The sequence below is a fragment of the Zalophus californianus genome, chromosome 13 (genome assembly GCF_009762305.2).
Source record: "Zalophus californianus isolate mZalCal1 chromosome 13, mZalCal1.pri.v2, whole genome shotgun sequence".
Lineage (NCBI taxonomy): Eukaryota > Metazoa > Chordata > Mammalia > Carnivora > Otariidae > Zalophus > Zalophus californianus.
Genome location: NC_045607.1, coordinates 20,787,514 through 20,808,328, shown reverse-complemented (window position 1 = coordinate 20,808,328; position 20,815 = coordinate 20,787,514). Strand labels below are relative to the sequence as shown.

The 20,815-nt window shown below is 45.4% G+C and overlaps 1 long non-coding RNA gene across 1 annotated transcript; it reads left to right on the top strand.

Moving 5' to 3' along the window:
• The first annotated feature begins 254 nt into the window (after window positions 1-254).
• Window positions 255-6,833, top strand: LOC113934700. The gene is made up of 3 exons (XR_003523768.2): window positions 255-401; window positions 2,451-2,578; window positions 2,677-6,833. It is a non-coding gene; the product is annotated as an uncharacterized LOC113934700 (long non-coding RNA).
• Window positions 6,834-20,815: the final 13,982 nt, after the last annotated feature.

Genomic DNA, 20,815 nt, shown 5'->3' with positions numbered 1-20,815 from the left:
CTCAAAGGCATGAAGGTTTTCTTACTTTTCAAGCCATAGTCCCAAGGCATGTCCCAGGAAGGAGAACAGGCAAATCAGGAGCAGAGCATCCCATGAGGCCATCGGCAGAGACCGGGGCCAGGAGAATTTCCGGGATTCCGCGAGACGGCCGCGAGGCGGCGCGCGGCCACCGCTCGGTCGCGAGCGCAGAGCGTCTTTCGCTGCTCACCAACCGCCCCCAGAGGGCGTCCGACTCGCGCCGAGACCAACTGGCGCCTCAGCGGGTGCGGGAAGCGCCGCGTCCTGGGTCCCGGCGATGCGGCGACACTTCCCGGGCGGGAAGCCGGGCTTGGTTTGCTGCAGGTCCCGTTGCTCGTGGGGCCGCCGCCCAGGCTGCGAGACCCGCCGGGGCTGCGCAAATAGTGAGTTAAGAGCTGTCTTTCCCCAGTTCCCCCGACTGCCGTGGGGGAGCCCGGCTGGGCTGACGTCTCCCCAGACTGTTCTCTGAGCCCAGGGCCGTCAGTTTCGTGGACTTTCTCCATCGTTGTATTCTTGACTTTCTCAGATAACATTTAAGCGAGACACTTATTTCACGTATCCATTTATTGAGGCGTTTGGAGGCTCGAAAGAATCACGAAGTACACTAATGTTCCTATTCGGATTATTTCTGGGGAGAGATCCCGACCCAAATTCAGAGAAAGGGAAACTTGTCCACGATCGGGGTAAAATACACAAATATTGGGACCTTTCATTTGAACGAGTTGGGGATACCTCCGGTGCCGGGAAAAGCCATGTGGTGTAATCACTTTTTGGGGGGTGGGGGGCCGATAACAGATTTTACAAGCCTTGTGTCCACTGTCATCCTTGTTCCTTATCACATAGCTGGTCACTAGCATTTCTATGTCCATAGTATTAATTTCATAAGTTGGACCATATGCAAGTTTCTCTTTCATTTCAGTAAAGTCTTTCTTCTGTTGCCATGACAGTATCCGTAGTGTGAACATACCCTATCATCTGACCCATTTCTTCAACAAGGACGTTTGTTGTGCAATCAAAAATAAGGAAAGCATTTTGCTTCTATTTTCTCTACGGTATTTCAGATGGAACACGATTTCTTAGTAGCAGTCTACATTTGTGTTGAATGTTATTACACAGATAAGGTGGGGGGGGGAGAAAACTATAGCACCAAACACATGTGACGGTCCCCGCCTCTAGAAACAGGGCCATTAAAAGACTGAGATTTCATCCCAAGATTACAGAATGCTCCCCTCCCCCACAAGGTAACACCATAGCCCAAGGCATCCCCTCTAAGAGCAAACAACAGCCGGAAGAGCCACAGGACACAATGGAGGCCCAAAGTCACAAGGAGATGACCATAACAAGGACACTAGAGGCATTGCAAGTTTCTGGAAGCTACAGTGACAGAAAACATTAAAAACAGCTCAACTCCTAGCCAGATTAATGTTAAGCCCTCACACAGAAGGCCTATTTACCTCAGCCCACGTCACCCAATACAGCATGCTTGGCTATCAACAAAAAATGATCGGGCATGCCACAGGGGTGTTTATTCAAGAAAAAAGCCTGAATATCAGTGAGAACAGTGAGCTTGGTGGCATTTGAATTTGCCCTATTCTATCCTCCCCCTGGTTCCACAGTGGCTTGAAAATCAGCAGACTCACCACTAAAGTCGTTGTGAAAACCAGCAGCCGAGCAGCCATAGGGGAGGACAGATGGATTTGGAGCACCCCCACCCCCCACCGCCACCCCCACCCCCGCCCTGCAAAGGCCCATCTCCAGAGGATTGTCACTCTTTGACCTATTGTTCAGCTCCCTGGAAAGGCCCCATTCACAGGGCTTGTCTTTATTTCACCCAACTCAGAGCTCACTCAGGGAGGAAAAGCCCCTGTCCTCAGCGAGGAACAAGAGGCTAACCAAAATCTTAGAAGGAAAATTCGAGGAATGAGATGTCCATAGGAGGAGGGCTGAAAAGCATTTATGTATCATGGGGCTGAGGAGGGATCCAATATGAGCCCCCCAAGCCCCTCTACTGATTAGGCAAGAAGCAGGACACAGCCACGGCTAATGCACCTGATTCCAAGCGAATGTACAAAGATCACAGTGGAGCAGCTCAGCCCCGCTGGGGGCACCTCTGCATACTGACAAGATCCTGCCCTTTGTCACCAAGTGGGGTTAGAAGGCAGGCAGGCACCGACCCCCCTTCCCCAGAGAAGGCGATGCCCAAACTGTACATTTTTCTTGGGCTTAAAGACAAACCCCACAGGCAAATGCTTCAGAGATGGCATCACAGTGTCCTTCGGAGGAGTGTGTGCACGCGTGCGTACATGTGCAAGATTGTGATTCTTGGGCATGCCAAGCCTCTTCAGGGACTGATCATTCCACCCCCCTCCTCCTTCCTCTCTTACCACTCATGCTGCTCCAAATTTTTCCTCACTGTCCTCATTTTTCCCAAGGTGCTCTCTGTGGCTGCAAGCGGGACATTTTCCCCACGGATGGCTGGTGGATCTTTCTGACCTGCGATAATGCCATCAAGCTAGCCAATGTGGAGAGCCTCCATGGAAAGATGCTTCCCTTCCTCAAGGTATTGAGCTCAGTGGGGAGTCTTCATTGTCAAGTTCAAAGTTAAACCAAAGGCATTACTAATACCCATGACCTATCCTGTTTGTAAACCCCACACAGATGGACATAGGAGGATCAGAGGGGACTCCCCCACCCTGGAGGACATCCATTTGCACCAGGACAGGATTCTGCACGATGTCATAGAGAACAGTGTAAGGAGGACAAGGACACTCACCGGGGAGGGCTAGCCCAGCCTGAAAACACTCCTACGGGCACAGTGTTTACGCTCAAACACAGGACCACGTGCATTTTGTGAGATGGAGCCCTGCACTCCACAGCATCCTTGTCATTCACCAGCAGGTGACTTTGCCTCCCCAAACCATTTTCTCACTCTCTGCCTCACTTCCCCAAGGCACTCTGTGTGGCCGCAAAGGGCACATCCCCACCAGTGAGTCCTGACTGATGCTTCTGACCTGCAGTCATGCCCTCAAGCCAGCCAATGTGAAGAGTCTGCTTGGCAGGGGCGCCGTTTCGTCAAGGCAAGCACTCAGCAGGAGACCTCATTGCTCATTGTCGAGTTCAGAGTGAAACCACAGACCTGGCAGTTACCTACACAGCACTGGGCCTCTCTAGGAGCTGGGTGGGTCAGCCTGGAACCCACCCCGGCCTCCCTCCCCACCCCCACCCCGCTCAGTGCGCACCCAGTGCCCCCTCCCTGTGGCAGTGGACATTGTTCCTTCTGGGGGTGGGCTTGGCAGGGAGCCGGGGGCCATGCGGAAGCAGAAGGGGAAGCGTAGTATGTGTTCCCAGCTATGAAGTAACTCCCCACTGCAGTGCTTGGGAAGTAACCTGCACTCCTTGTGGGTATGTTGAGATTCCCTGTAAAGCTGTAAATGTCACGTGCTCCTCACTCTGGGTTTGGCCAAGAAGACCTCTTCCCGCTCTCCCCATGCTTTCCCTCTTGTTAGGGAGAGGAAGAGGGGTAAGGGGTCTTGCCTTACCCTCCCACCCCCACCCCACGCCTGGGGAGTTCATACCAGCCAGCCCAGGTCACTCCCCACATAGTCACACCCTGTGACCCTTCGACTGGGTATCAGAGTCCTCGCTGGAGCTGGGAGAGGACAGGGCATTCTGGAACCTTAAAGGGGCCACTGAGTAAGAAACACCTGTCTTGGCCAGGTGGGGAGGAGCCACCACAGCCTCCTCCTAGTCTGCTCCCCACCTCACAGCACAGAGCTGGTGTTTCTGGTCCCTTCTGTGCTAAGAGAACCAGAAGGGGAGGAAGGGGATGTGCCGCAGGTGGCAGGCCTCCAGCAGGGTGGCCAGGGCTGGTGGGGGGCAGCTGCTCGCTCTTCCTCATCTGGGGATCCTATTGTCTCCTGCCATTGAGTAGGCAGGCCCAGTCACCCCCAACTCCTCCAAATTGTGTGAAATGGAAATCTACTTGCTCCTTACCCATCTTGAAAGCTGAAGGGGGATGTCCGGTTGTGTCTGCCCTTGGCGATCGGGGCACACACACCCCTTCACAGCTGTGCCAAATGAAGGGTGGTAAGGGAGCAGGACAAAGTCTGGTTTATCTGTGTCTTTGGATGGAGTCTTAAGCTCTCGCAGAGAGAAGCTTCTGAAGGTTATATAGTATTTTCACTTGTTCTTATAGAAGAAAAAAAATGAAATTTTAAACTAATTGTGCCTCAGAACAGGTACAATGAAGTATCCTAGATGTGTGCAGATGTGCACCACCTCTGTTGCTTTCTCTCTGCACCCCTGGTCACCTTTGAGAAGCCAAAGCAGGCCATCAGGAAGAGCCAGAGTTCACGTCTTTTGTTCTCTGAGCCCACAGTCTGGTCTACCCTAAACTTATATCCTGAACAGAGCGAGCATAGAAGACAGCACTCTGGCTGTGAGAAGAAATACATAAATTAAGAAACAGCAAAAACTTTTGCTCATGGGAAAGAGACCGTCCTCTTCAAAGGATGCCAATGACAGGGCTATTAGATTTTGACTGAGTACATGCAAACACTGCTTCTGGAGATTTCCCTATGCACAGGAAACGGGGGATGAATTTCCACCTAACTTGATGGAAAAAAACCATCATCCAAAGCCAAGCCTGGCCCCGTTGGGAAAGGGGCCTGAGGAACCCGGTTTCCTTCGTCTAGACTTGTGCATCTTGGCTCAGGGCAGAAGCTCCCTGGGGGTTGTGGAATAGACTAGACCCGACAGATTGAGCATTGAATCTGAGTTTTGTGGTAACCTCTCTCATGGTTTCCATTTCCCCTGCTCGACTAGGACTGTTCTGGCCCTCAGAGGCTGCTTGAAGGCTGCATGATGGGGCACTTGTCTCTCTCCTCTGATCTGGGTAGGAAAGAGCCTTGTAGAGAACAGGAGTTCCAGTCTAAAAGCTCTTCCTGAACCCAGACTTCCTCCTTGTTCTGCCTTTCCTTGCATATTGGGAATCTCTGCTTCCATCCGGCTTTCTTCCCTAGGGTCAGTCCCAAGGCCAGCATGCACCGCTGAGACCCAGGGGTCCCCAGGGTCCATAGCATCCACTTCACCTTCATCTGGGCCTGTACTTCATGGGGCTGGTTCTGCCATGGGTTTTTGCAGTAGGCCTTCTTGCCCCTTGCCTTTTTTACTGGGACTGAAGCCACTGAGAATAGCTCATTCTCTTTTTACTCATGTTCATTTGGAAGGAACCTGTGTGCTCTATGGCAGGACTGGCAGAATCTCACTCACAAGGATCTCACTGGCCTGGGCAGAGTGGCTCTTTCTTTTGACCTGGGTGTCCCACAGTCCTTTCTGCCTCCCAACGTGCTCTCCGTCACTGAGGCACGGAGTGTCATCTCGCTCAGCTCTTGGGGCTGCATTTTTTTTTTCTGGCTCCTTCTTGCAGCCTGAAGCTTAGCCTGCTCCCACTGATGCTGGCCACTTTCTCCAGCTTCCCAGTTGGCACCCAGCATCTGGAAGGGTGCAGATTCTGATTGGCCTTGCTCTGGGGATGAGACTCAGAGAGACCAGGAGCCAGGCCATCTGAGGCCTGTGGCTACAGCTGGGACTCTGTGCCCAATGGAAAAATTAATGTAACCAAGTTGCTGCTCTTTAAAAGCATGGTTTTCCTAGATCTTAGCAGGCCACGTCCTTACTGGTGTGGGATATTGCTTGCTTACTGAAGTCCCTAGTCACTCAGATCTCATCTACCTTATGGCAATTTCCCAGGCACAGTCTCCCAAAGTCTCCCAATCATTCTTGAGGAGCATGGTGCTGTTTGAACTTGACTATTTCTTGATCTTCTTGGCCCCTGAAATTCGTAAATTCTTTGCTAACCTTTTTTTTTCCTAAAGAGGAAATTCAGATATTCACGAAATGTGGCTGAACTGGACTTTGGTAAACTCGTAGTCTTTGAGGTTGGTGTCATGCCTTGGTCCCTTGAGCCTTATGTATACTCAGAATATCTTTTTTTTTTTTTTTTTGACCTTCCATGATTACTCACTCTTGAAATGCCTCTTGATTATGGTTGAGGAGCATTGGGGTCTTCTCCCTCTATTTTTTTCCCAGGACATACGACCATGGATATATCATAAAGCCATCTCCACTAACTTCTTCCTGCTGTGAAAACTGAGCTTAGAAGAGATGCTTTCCTTCTTTGGTGAGGCTGACATTGACAGACTTCAGCATTCAATGTCTGACATGTTTGGGAGAGAAGAGGCAAGCCAAGAGGGGTTGTCTGGAGTTGACCTCCATGGGACAGTGTTCAGTTGGATTGGAATTGACTGGTGATAGTGGTGTAGAGAAAACTGGTGGTGAGGTATGACTGCACTGTGCGCAGAAAAGAATTAACCTTGTCCAAAGGAAGGTTTGGCTCATGCCCCCAATTCCTAGTATATAACCTCTAAGCCCTTGGACTGTCCTGCTTGATATGTTTACCTGGGGCCTTGGGCCATGCCAGATAGTCTATACTAACAAAGTAATTTATGTTGGGGGCCTTGGGCTATATGGTATCAGCTTGACTCTTGGAGGAGCTGGAGACAGAAGTCAACCTTACTGGTGATCAGCCATGTTTGTACGACTGATCTCCAGTAAAAACCCTGGACACCAAAGCTTGTGTGAGCTTCCCTAGTTGGCAATATTCCATGCATATTGCCATATGTTGTTGTTGGGAGAAGGATACACCATCCACACAATCCCAAACTGGAACTCCATATCTGGAACTCTCCTGGACCATGCCCTATGCACCTCTTCCCTTTGCTGATTTTAGTTTGTATCCTTTCACTGAAATAAACCATAACTGTGAATATAACAGCTTTTCTGAGTTCTGTGAGTCCTAATTCATTATGAAACCTGAAAGTGGTCTTGGGGACCCCCAAATTTAGGAGGTATGTGGAGTGGAATTCACTAAAACAACCCTGGCTGGCTCAGTGACATGTGGTAAAAACATGATTTGGGTAAAGGAAAGATGAGGAGGCAGAATTTGATGAACCTTTGCTTTCTGAATGGCCAGTGGGTCACCTATGGTATGAAATTACAGCTGCACCGTTGTCAGTTACTGGAGACAAAAATTATCAGTGTAATTTAGAAACAATAGATCCAGTTCCCATGCAGTTAGCTCATTAGATACATAAGGAAATGCAAAATAAGATAACAAGCTAAATATACAATCCCTTGGCTATTGCTATAGCTAAAATGAAAATAAGAGTTTGGGGCAGATTCTGATGCTGGGCCAAGCATGGACTTTGACTGATCTAAGCTACAACTACTAGCATCAGGGCTGCTACCAAAGGGAAAATGACAGATAGCTAAGGAAATTAGAGTGATTGACAAAAAAATGGGGAAGACAAAAGAGAGAGCTAAGGGAATCATCATCCCAGCAGGATGGAAATCTTTGAAGAGTCATTAAGAAATGGATAACATTTCTGGTGGGCATGTAAAATGGTGCAGCCACTGTGGAAACAATTTGGCTGTTTCCTCAAAAGTTTAAACATAGAATTACCGTATAACCCATTCCTACATATATACCAAAAAGAAAAGAGAATATATACCCACAAAGAAACTTGTATATATGTGTTTATGGCAACATTAGTCATAATGGCCAGAAGGTGGAAACAACCCAAATGTCCATCTATGGATGAATGGATAAACAAATTATGGTTATGTACACTAAGCAGAATATTATTGAAGTGAATAAATGAAGTACTGATACATGCTACACCTTGAACGAATCTCAAAAACATTATGCTACATGGAAGAGGCCAGACACAAAAGTTCACATATTGTATGATTCCTTTTATATGATGTATTGAGAATCAGTAAACCCATAGAGAGTAGCTTAGGGTTTACTAGGGGAAAGGAGAATAGAGGGATGAAGAGTGATTACCTAATGGGTACCTGGTGTTTTTATTGGGTGATGAAACTTCAAAACTAGAGAGAGCTGGTAGTTTCACAATATTGTGAATAAACAAAATACCACTGAATTGTACACTTTAATTGTATGCTGTATGAATTTCAACCTCACTAAAAGATTTTTTATTGGGATGAATAAAGGGGTCATTGATGGGGTCAAAACAAAAGTCTTAATACAGCATATTGGAAGGTTGAATGGACCAATGGGAACCCCTACTGGTCTCCTGACATTAAAGGGCCCTAAATAAATCTGCTTTATTCTCCCGAGTTTGGAAGAAATTTAAAAGTCAGAAGGCAAAGATGACAATGAGATGCCTGACCTAAAATAGCCTGGGGCAATGGTCCCACAAACTAATTAAGATAAGGACTGACAAAGAGGCAAGGTCCCTTGGCCTAATTTCTTACTTGAGATCCAAAGCCATATGCACATGTAGGGGTAAAATGGCCAAGAGGTGCAGAAGAAACTTTTCTGGGACTTCTTGGCATAGGAACCCAATGCACTATGATTCCAAATCTGTTAGTCAAGTCCTAACAGTGAGTTTAGGTTAGATTGGAAGATATGGGGATGCAATGGCTGATGGGATTAAGGTGAAAGTTTAGATGAAAATGGAATTTTCTAAAAAGGGAGCTGGGGTTTTCTACATAAAGTGTCTGGAGAAAAATCAATATATGTACAGCATATATTATGTTAATAATGTATTTATTTAATGTATTTTATTAATATTTTATGGGTTTTAATATATGTGTTTAGGGAAATGCATGTACTCTTTTTTTTTTTTAGACTTTATTTATTTATTAGACAGAGACACAGCGAGAGAGGAAACACAAGCAGGGGGAGTGGGAGAGGGAGAAGCAGACTTCCCGCGGAGCAGGGAGCCTGATGCAGGGCTCAATCCCAGGACCCTGGGGTCATGATCTGAGCTGAAGGCAGACACTTAACGACTGAGCCACGTAGGTGCCCCAAAATGCATGTATTCTATAGGAAAAGTTATAAACTTTGAATCTCTGGTGTTGGGAAAATTGGACAGCCACATGCAGAAGAATGAAACTGGACATTCCCTTATACCATACAAAAAAACAGACTCAAAATGGATGAAAGACCTAAACGTGAGACAGGAATCCATCAAAACCCTAGAGGAGAATACAGGCAGCAACCTCTGTGACCTCGGCCACAGCAACTTCTACCTAGACACATCGCCAAAGGCAAGGGAAACAAAGGCAAAAATGAACTATTGGGACTTCATCAAAATAAAAAGCTATTGCACAGCAAAGGAAACAGTCAACAAAACCAAAAGACAACCAACAGAATGGGAGAAGATACTTGCAAATTACATATCAGTTAAGGGCTTGTATCCAAAATCTATAAAGAACTTATCAAACTCAACACCCAAAGAACAAATTATCCAATCAAGAAATGGGCAGAAGACATGAACAGACATTTCTCCAAAGAAGACATCCAAATGGCCAACAGACACATAAAAAAGTGCTCAACATCACCCGGCATCAGGGAAATCCAAATCAAAACCTCAATGAGATACCACCTCATACCAGTCAGAATGGCTAAAATTTAAGAAACGACAGATGTTGGCAGGGATGCAGAGAAAGGTGAACCCTCCTACACTGTTGGTGGGAATGCAAGGTGGTGCAACTACTCTGGAAAACAGTATAGAAGTTCCTCAAAAAGTTGAAAATAGAGCTACCCTATGACCCAGCAATTGCACTACTGGGTATTTACTCCAAAGATAGAAATGTAGTGATCCAAAGGGGCATGTGCACCCCAATATTTATAGCAGCAATGTCCACAATAGCCAAACCATGGAAAGAGCCCAGATGTCCATTGACAGATGAATGGATAAAGAATATGTGGGGGATTTATATATATATATATATATATATATATATATATATATATATATATATATGGAATATTACTCAGCCAACAAAAAATGAAAATGAAATGTTGGCATTTGTAATGATGTGGATGGAACTAGAGGGTATTATGCTAAGCGAAATAAGTCAATCAGAGAAAGACAATTATCATATGATCTCACTGATATGTGGAATTTAAGAAACAAAACAGAGGATCATAGGGAAAGGGAGGAAAAAATGAAACAAGATGAAACCAGAGAGGGAGACAAACCATAAGAGACTCTTAATCATAGGAGAAAAACCGAGGATTGTTGGAGGATAGGGGGGTAAAGGGGTGGGGTAACTGAGTGATGAACATTAAGGAGGGCATAAGATGAAATGAGAACTGGGTATTATATAAGGCTGATTAATCACAGACCTGTACCTATGAAACCAATAACACCTTACATGTTAATTAAAAAATAAAATGTAAACCACTTAAAAAAAACTTTAAGTGTGGTTATGATGAGTATTTGATGGAATGTTGCCTGTAAAGTCTTCTGTATCAAGAATAAAGCTTCTTCATTGACAACCTGGAAAAAAGATAATTGGAATGTTTAAACAGAGACTTTATGGGACGCAATTGTGTCTCCTTTACCTGAGCATATGGGAATGAATATTATGTCTCACGGGGGAATGCTTCCCCTGCCTAGTATTATAAACCAGAAGGCATGCAAATTTGTCCTTCAGCCAATGTTGATTAAACATGCTAAATGGGAACCTATGGGAATACCCAAGTAGGGTACAGGTTGTTAATTTGAAACAATAAAGGATACCTGATGGACAAAAGAGTTTATCACTTTATAGTGACATATTAGAAAATGTAGTACAGGTACCAAAAATTTTCCATAGAGTAGACTTTATGGACCACAGACTGAGGCTGTTATGAGTACCACCCAGCAGCAACTACTGAGATTTGGGACCAGAAATTTCCAGACACTGTGGTAAAATGTATGCCATTTGAGAGACAATTACTTGCTTACTTAAGTGAAACTTCACTTATGAAGGACATAAAATAATCAAAACCTGAAATACCCATAAATGTCTTGGGTGATGTTGGAGAAACACTTTAATGGGGGAGGGCAGGGCCCAAAAGAGTTCCATAATAAAATGGGAAAGTTTATGCAGGAACATACTACTGGGGGATGTAAGGAAGTACCCATCATATTCATAAGCAGGTAACCTCTTTTCCCCTAAAGGAAGCACCTAAGGAGGTGCTGAATCCCATGACTACATGGGCAATGCCCTATGAATATGTCTCTACTGACCAACAAAGATTTGCTTGGTTCATAAATGTCAGTTCCAAGTTGAACAAACAGCATCATGTTTGGAAGGCCACCACTCTGACTGAAGAAAGTAAAAACATATAAGCTTAGCAGACCGAATTGTATATTGTTTCCCCTGTGTTTGGGTTTTGCCAACTCTAGGATGGAGGTTAATGGCTTGTCCATGTGGTCAGGCAGATGGGCAGTGAAAAACTAGACAACTAAAAGATTGCCAGGATGGGGCAGAGACCTAGGGAAATCACTGGGAATTTAAGAAGTGCATTAAAGTAAGATATATCAATACCCATCAGAAGAACACCCTTCCACGACTGTAAGGTGAATGGAACTGGCAAGTCCATATTCTGGTGCACTCAATTGAGTTGGCCATCACAAGGGAGCTGCAGCAACGCAGAGATGGGCTGATTGTTGACATATTTCTCTTGCACCCTACAATGCACAAAATGCCAAAAGTACTGTCTACCAGCAAGAGAGGCCCACTAAAGACACCTATGGGGCAGATTTCTCATGAGGAAGCCTCCATTCATTGCTGGCAAGTCAGACTGACGCTGGTAGCCCTGGAGGCTACAAAAAAGGTCCTGACAAGAGTAGACACTAGACTTAGCTTTGCATACCCAGTAGTAGATGAAAATGCTCAGAGTACTAGAAAGGGACTGGAACAGAAAATACTGTACCAATTTGGACTGCTAAGTTACATTTCTTCAGATCAAGGAACACATTTTACAGCCAATAATACCCAAAATTGGGCAAAGGGATACTACATCAAATGCAATGTTACATATCATACCCACAGTAAAGGTTTAATAGAAAATTGAAATGAGTAATTGAAACATTTGTTATCTAAAATGGAGATAAAGACATGAAGAGCTGACTTATATGCATTCATGAGGACGTGCTTACACTCAACATGAGAGGGACCAAGGGAGGATCCCACTTGACAGATTCCTCTGCTTTGCTGAGGGATCTAAGGCAGAGGAAGTTGGAAAGGATGCTAGTACAACTCTATGGTTTTCAGCACATCACTTTAATTTTCCTTTCCCCCTTTTTTCCTTTGCCTGGAAGAGGCATTATGGAAAGAGCAGACTTTGAAGCCAGTATCCTCACTCCCAACTGTGAAGGCTGCAATTTTCTATCTGTGTAACACTGGGCAAGGGAACCTCTAAGCCTGCTTCCAATTTCTGTAACATTAGGATTATAGTAGCAATTTCATAGTATAGTTGTGAACATTATCTTAGTAACATATATACTGAACATTATTGTTAAAGAGCAGACAATTCCTGATAGAGCAAGGAAAGGGTATTCAGATCCAAACTATCTCTGCTTGATGAAACTTCTTTTGTCCCTTTCAAGCTGGTATCTGAAAACTAGCTTGTTGCGGTAGCTGTCCGTGGTACTGATCTCACCAGGCCTGGCTTCACAGTCCTCTTGGGAAGTCCTGCTCGGTAGTCTACCTGTGTCATTCTCCTGGGGTCAGAATGATGCCTCCATCTCAGCCAGAAGCCTTGCCCTGCAATCAGTGTGCTGACCCCACCCCCTCTCTGCCCATATCCTGCCTGCCAACTCAGCCCTTTTGTGAGCCTTCTGGAATAAGGGTGGACTCAGAGCCATCATAATGAGATAGGGGTTCTCAGTATCCATACTCTTAGCTCTGTAGAGTTAGAATGGGGCAACTCTCTGGTTTGTCCATGAACTCCCCTGCCAGAGAGAAGTGCCAGGCTCCAGCTCTAAACTTCTGCAGAGGAAACTCACCACTCCCCTCAAAGCCCAGAAAGTGTTTAGTTCCTGCCAGAGCAGTGGTTCTCAACTGGGGGCAATTTTATCCCTCAAGAGACACTTGGCAATGTCTAGAGATATTTTTGGTTGTCACAAATCAAAGGTGGGGCATTTCTAGAGGATAGAGGCAAAGGATGCTGCCAAACATTCTGCAATGCGTAGGACAGTCCCCTACAACCAAGAATTATCTAGCCAATTGGGCCCAAAAATTAATGCCAACGTTGAGAAACCTTGCCCTAGGGTTTGAGGCAATTTGAAGTGGTGACTAGAACTTTACTGGATATTGAGGTCTAGCCCAACGTTCTTTATTTGCCAGCTATTACCTTGGCTAAATCACTGAACTACTCTGAGCCCTATTTTCTTTTTTTTAAGATTATTTATTTTTAGGGAGAAGGAGAGAGAGAATCTCAAGCAGACTCCACATTGAGTGCAGAGCCTGACTTGGGACTCAATTTCATGACCCTGATTTCATGACCTGAGCTGAAATCAAGAGTCAGACACTTAACCAACTGAGCCACCCAGGTGCCCCCATGAGCTTCATTTTCTATGTATGAATGTTTAGGTTCCTAGACTAGAAGGTCTCGAAGCCCCTGCCAGTTCAAACACAACATATCTTCATAAATACTTGCTGAGTACACCACTAGGAACCAACATTCTGTGATACTATGAATATAAAATATAAGGAGATGCATAAAATATCAAAAGGAAAAGAACAGAATGGAAGGGGGGAGCTGATAAAAGGTTACTATCCAAATATACACAGAATTTATGCAAACATAAGTGTGCAGATAAAATACAGCTTGTAGATTCTCAAGTGGTGAGAAAAATATCTTCGCTAGCAATTAAAGAGATATAAAATGAAATAACTGTATTACTTTTGCTAATCTTACAAAAAAATCAATGCAATGTCTTCGGGACGGTGAGGGAAAAAATACACTTATATATTCCTCTGTCTCCCTCTGAACAAACTTTCACCCTGGCACTATAAAACAGCAGCTACAAAACTGGTTCTGCTGCACAATCAAATGATTCCATCACAAAGAGTATATTTGAAGCTTATTTTTACATCTATAAAGATTCATGCTAGCCTTTGGACTGGAACTAATACATCAGCTCTCTTGGTTCTTGGACTCAGCCTGCAAGGAAACCCTCAGCTCTCCTGGGTTACCATTTGCTGATTTGTCTGCAGACCCTGAGATTTGTCAGCCTCCATAACCATGTGAGCCAGTTCCTTATAATAAATCTTTTCCTGTGTGTGTGTGTGTGTGTGTGTGTGTGTGTGTGTGTGTGTGTATTAATGGGAACACACCGTTCTAAAGTACAGAACAAGGTGCCACATTATTGCTTCTCCCCCTTATTCACCAAACAGTAAGACACTGGATTTAAATAATTTGTTTTCAGAATTAGGAACAAACCTCCTTATCACACCTTCCTCTAGCCTCTTAAATTAATCTTGACTATCACCTTCAGAGTTAATGGGGGCCAAAGGATATTAAGATTCCAGAAGGAAAGAAAGACCATCATGGATTGTGAAGTCCACTCTTCACAGATGTAAAAAAGCAGGTGTATCTCTTTCCACGTGTAGGTCTCTGCCTGAGGCAGTCAGTATTCCTCATCTCTCCCTGTACAAGAAACTCTTTTGTTTTAAAGATGTATTTATTTTTTTCCTTTAAATTTTTATTGTTATGTTAATCACCATACATTACATCATTAGTTTTTTATGAAGATGTATTTATTTATTTCAGAGAGAGAGAGAGAGAAAACGTGGTGGGAAGGGGCAGAAGGAGAGAGAGACTCTCAAGCAGGCTCCCGACTGAGTGCAGAGCCTGATGCGGGGCTTGATCTCACAACCCTGAGATCATGACCCAAGTGAAATCAAGAGTTGGACAAATAACCAACTGAGCCACCCAGGCACCCCAGAAACTATTTTATAAGGAGCAGAAAGAGGTTGCTTCCAGGAATGGTATCTTTCAAGTTCATACAATTTGGAGATGGAGGCCTCTACCACACTGGTTTCAGTAATTTGACAAGGACAGGCCAACTTAGCTGTGCCAAGAGGGGGAGAGCATACATCACAGGAATATTTGAAATTACTTCTCTTGAAATCATATTTGCATGACCCTCCATTGCATCAACCCTGAGGGTGAAGAAACAGACCTCTTTACTCTGCCTGTAGGTCAGAGAGAGAGAGAAAGAGCTAACACCCCCAAGGAAAAGGTACTACTAAAGGAATGAGCCTAGAAAGTATCCCTCTGCTCCCTGAAGTCTCATTTATTTGATCTGGCAATCAGCCTGTTGCCCATTCAGAGGACTCTTGAGTAGAGGAGTCAAAGAGAATCGGGCATAGGCAGTAAATGAGGCAAAAGCAATGAGAAGAGAAGTGGGAACCACCAACACAAAGAAAAGCAGACACTGGAGTAAATGGACATAAACAAGGACCAAAGGGCAGTACTTATCCACACTCCCAATATGAGAGTTGGAGGTCCGTACACATGGTGGTGGGTCAATAGTGCACATTGTAAACCACAGAAGTGGACTGCCTAAGAAAAAGTGAGTCCCCACTTACTTGCTATTCTGGGCTGGACTTTGGAAGGGACTCCATGGAGGAGATTCAGGCTCTGGAAGGGGATAGAGGAAACAGCTTCCAGCCCAAACCATTTGTGGCTCTCTGACTTCGCCCCATTGCACAGGGCTCTGAGCCCTTAGGTAGCTCTCATGGTATTTCTCTCCCTCCTGCCAAGTAAAGCTGGCCATCATCTTGGTCAGCTGCCAGGTGCCCATTTTGGGAAACCAACAAGGGATCCAAAATGGGGCTCTGAAATACTGGATGTACAGCAGACTTCCTATGTACAAGCTGGTGAGGAGCATATAGTCCATTGGACGCTGAACTGCTACAGTTACCGAAATGTTCTCCAAATGCCATTTGGTATATGACACTGCAGGTTTGGGCATGTATGCATACTCTTGTCCACGTGTTCATTTGTATGAACGTGCATTTACTACACGTGCATTTACTACACTTATTTATTTACACTTGTAGAGACATCTTAACGTGTGCGGACACGAGCAAATGGAAATTGATCTTGTGCACATAGATTCTCTGAGGTCACAGAGCTTCTCTGCTTCTCAAAGTAAATCCATTCTTGTGTGAGGTGACCCTGTTTACATCTTTGGCCATAGCCAACTGGTTGTTGGTCCAATGACCCCTGGGGCTGTCAAATCTCCAACAAAGCTCATCCCAGATTGATGTGGAAGAAGGGATGGCTGCCTGGGGTTCCATGGACGGGGAGGAGGCCATCATTGCCTCTATCAGTCAGGGCATTAACATTGGTGCCCGCCAGGCCCCTAGGCAGGGCAGCCAAAATAAGCCATTACTGAGCATCTAGGCCATGCCAGCACTATTGTGAGCCGCAGTGGTGGTCTTTCCCTTTTGTAAAGCCCCCATGCCTTTGTTTCAGTTTTCCTTCCTGGAATGCCTATCTATGATCAGCGTTCAAGACTCAGGGACACTGCTGCATTCAGGAAAGCTTCTTTTGTCCCCACCTACCCTTCTCTAATAAGAGACTAATTCAAGTTGGAATTAGTCACTGCTTTCCCAGGGCTTCTCTAATTCATTGTTTCTGTGTTGGTGCATTATAATATAGTCACATGAGTACCTGCCTCTCTGGACCACTGACTATAGCATAGGGAGACCTGATGTACGTCTGTCTTTGTGTCTGCACCAGCTGCGGTAGTACAAGACAGGTAATAAGTCCCCTTGATCTGAAATAGCTCCTCAAACTTGGGCAGTTAATGCGCCTGTGACTGGGAAATGGGGAGTACTCTCATCCTTCCTCTGATTAAGGCAGGTAACATTTAATCAGTGTTGGGCACTGTGCCAAGTTCTGGGGTTATAAAGGTACAGAAAACACATTTCCTTTCTTCTGGGATCTCAAGGTCTGGAGAGAAATACAGAAATTTAAATACACAGTTTTAATGAAGTTGGGTACAGAGGGAGGGTGCAGAGGTTTCACATACTCAGGCCTCAGAGTGACAACACAGATGCTGTTGCTCACTGCTCAGTGGTCCTTTACCTGATGTCTGGGACACTGTGGGACCTGGGGAGGGCCAGCAAGGTGATGCAGCTTCTTAGCCAGCTGCCCAAACACGCTGGGGCTTGGGGCTTCACTCTTTCGCCTGGGTGGGGAGACAACTGTTTTAATGGGAGTCAGGAAGGTTGTTCTTGGCTTGGCGCAGCCCAGCACCCAACCCAGTGCCTAAGGGAGGAAATGTCATTCCTATCAGACCTGGTCTCAACTCCCAACCCTGGATCCCCAGATTCCTGGGGAATGGCTTTCTCTGGCCTCTGAGATACATAATGGAGACGGATAATCTGAAGGCTATTAGGATGGCTATCATTAAAAAAAAAAAAAGATAACTAGTATTGGCGAGGATGTGCAGAAAAGGAAAGGTTTGTGCATTGCTGGTGGGAATGAAAATTGGTGCAGCCACTGTGGAAAATAGTATAAATTTCCTCCAAAAATTAAACTTAGAACAACCATATGATCCAGCAATCCCACTTCTGGATATATATCCCAAAGGCTGAAATCAGGATATCGAAGAGATATTGCACTCCCATGTTCATTGCAGCAATATTCACAATAACCAAGATATGGAAGCAAACTAAGTGTCGGGTAATGAAAAATGTGACATATATACAATGGAATCCTACTCGGTCATTAAAAAAGAACGAAATCCTGCCATTGTGACAACATGGGTGAATGAACCTGGAGGACATTATGCTAAATGAAGTAAGCCAGTCACAGAAAGACAACTACTACGTGATACCACTTACATGAGGAATCTAAAACAGTCAAACTCATAGAAGCCAAAAGCAGAATGGTGGTTGCCAGGGGCTGCCAGGGGGTGGGGGTGGGGGACAGGGAAGTGTTAGTCAAAGGGTACAAAGTTTCAAATATACAAAATGAAGACTTCCTAGGGACCTACCATACAGCACAGTGCCTATAGTTAATAATACTGTATTGTATACTTTTAAATTTGCTAGGAGGCTACATTTTAGGTTAAAAGCTCATTATCACAAAAAATAAAGAATTTAGGCAGGAAGAAACTTTTGGAGGTGATGCTATGGTTGTAGCACAGACTGTGGTGATGCTTTCATGGGTGTACTCTGGTCCCCAAACTCATCATGTTGTCTACATTCCATATGGTTTGCGCATGTCAACCATACCTCCCTAAAGTGGGTTTTGTTGTTGTTGTTTTTTTAACAAAAAAGCATGTTGCTTCACTAAGTGGTTGTCAAATCCCAAATATTTCTACATTATCTTGCCATGAAGCCTATTTTTCCAATAATAAAACTAACAGAACTTCATTCTTCCATAAGAACTATTGTCAAAGTGATTCTTTCTACATCCCCCAAGATCATTCCTCCTCTTTATTCAGAGAACTGTCATGCAGGAACTGTGACAGTTTTCTTCTTAGTGAGTCTGATGAAAAGTATGGATTCTCTCTAAAGAAATGACCCTGCATGTGCGGCATAACATTTTGCATATAATTTCTGTGGCTATTTGACAGATGTCCTTGGATCCAGTTTTTTTTTAAGTCTAGAAAAGGAACATTTGGCCTCTAAAGCATCTCAGAAGCTGAGGCGACAATTCTTTATTACACTGGTCAAGCCAGTCTATAGACAGTGATAATATCCCGCTCTGCTTCTTGAGTGATACTCCATATCCAGGGAATGTTCAGTTCAGACTGACCAAAGTCGACTGTCCCAGCAGAGGTCATGCCTTCAAATATCTCTTCCCTCACCCTCCTTGCTCCTCAAACATCCTGAGCCGGTCTTGACTCATTGTACCGGTGTGGGGTAGATGCAATGGAGAAGGAGGTGGGCAGGTGGAAGCCTTCTAGTGGTAAACAGGGCTGGGATCCAGCTTAGCTACCCCACCAGTGCTCCTGGGTTCTTGGCAAGCCTGATCCCTAGATCCCTGGCCAGCACTCCTCCCTCCCTCTGCTGTACCACTACCCTGGGCCCACCTAGAGAGTCACACTCGAGGAAAATGCCTCCTTAGAGAGAACCCAGCTTGATCAGGGACTCCCAGCAAATGCAAGAAGCTCAGAGAAGGGTCCTGGTGCAAGTGGTAGGAGCTCACACTGCTTTCTTTCACAGATGGTGGTAGGTCATTCTGTATGGTCTCTAAGTGGTATAGGAATGGGGGAGTGGGCCTCTCTCAACCTTCCAAAAGTGCAGAAGTAGGGTGTTGCTCCCGCTGTGGTGTCCTTTGGAGATTCAGATCTCATGCTAGATCAGTGTCTGACAGGTCGGAAGCTTAGGAGAGTATTCCAGAGAGATCAGAATCAGACACAGTCCTGGGCCCGTATCCTTTGCTTCAACACTTACATTCATTCACACTTTCTACGCAATCTGTGAAATGGGTATAATTACCCAGACTCATGACACACTCACTGGGCTGCTTCACACGAGAATAATGAAATTCCCACGGACTTTGTTAGGGTGAAATAGGCAAGTTCCACTTGTAGGCTTCGTCTTCTTAGACGCAAAATACATTTTCAATGAGTTTCTGTACTCCTCTTTCAGAGAGCAAAGAACATATTAAAGCTTATCTGCAAGGCTTGCACAAGAAAGAGCCTCATGGCTAAAATTCCAGAGAACTCGTGGTTATCTAGAATTTCCTAACAGATATATTTAGCCCTGGGCTTCTTTTCAAATGTTTGGTTTCATTTTTTTTTTCTTAAGAAATGGGTCACAGGTGTATAATCTGCCTTTTCTTAAAGCTTTGATTAACATCTGCTTGGGTATCCAAACTCCTTTGTAAAGTTCTGCAGAAGTTTCCCCAGGGCACCATAAAATAGCACCTTTTCTTGTGTAATCTGGAAGCCCGACAGGACTGGGGGGCCTTGGACTCCAGGTGCCACCTCTAACCCATCATCTGGCTCATCTGATCTGCCCCAGTGCCCCACTGCCCGTGGGGAGAGATCACCTACCGCGCTCCAGGAAGTCCGTGTCTGGGCCAAGCTGCAGTTCTTTGCAAAAAGTCTTCTGCTGGGGCCTAGGGTGAGGCAAGGACGGGGGTAATCAGTTACCTGGCTGCGGCCCCCCTGGGTCAGACTTATCCCCAGCGCGGATGAAAGCGAACACCAGCGCCACCCAGTGGCCAACACCCATTAAAACAGCGTCTCCTTTCAGGACCGGCTACAGGTGACGATTAATCACTTGAAATGTAGCTAAACGGGAATCAAACCCAGGCAGAGAACCGGGCTGAGGAAGTGATGCCGCATTCTCTTCTGCTCGCCGAGCCTCTTGATGTCTGCAGAAGAACTGATCTGGAATCGGTGAGCCAGGGCTGCAGCCCCAGCTCTTCCCTTGCTCTCTAGCGGTCCTTGAAGAAAGCACTACCTTTGCTGGCATCCATTTTCTCCTCTATCAGATGGAAAATATTTAACAAGACGACCTCAAGGCACTGTCAGGCCCAAATGTCCCATATCTCTGTTGTTTCTTCTGTCCTCTCCCAATGAAGTGAATGGGCCAACTGTAAGGGAGGGCCTCATTTCTTGCTGGTCACAGGCTCCCACCATTTCCTAGGAGCTCAGGAGCCTTGAGGGGACAAGAGAGACACACACGCAGAGTCTCAGCTCTTCACAGGATGCTGTCACACAGCCCTGTGGGGAAGACCAGTCCCGGGGTGATGGTTCTCCCCATTTCACAGAGGAGTAAACAGTTTCAGGGACACTGCAGGATTCATCCAGAGTCAGACACGGGCTCACAGGATGTTAGTGCTGGAAAAGATGTGAGAGATTAAAGGAGGATAAGTCCTCACTGTCACTTCACTGATAAGGAGACAAGATGATGGGACCAGGCAGTAGCTGTGGTAGTGGCCTCAGGTTCC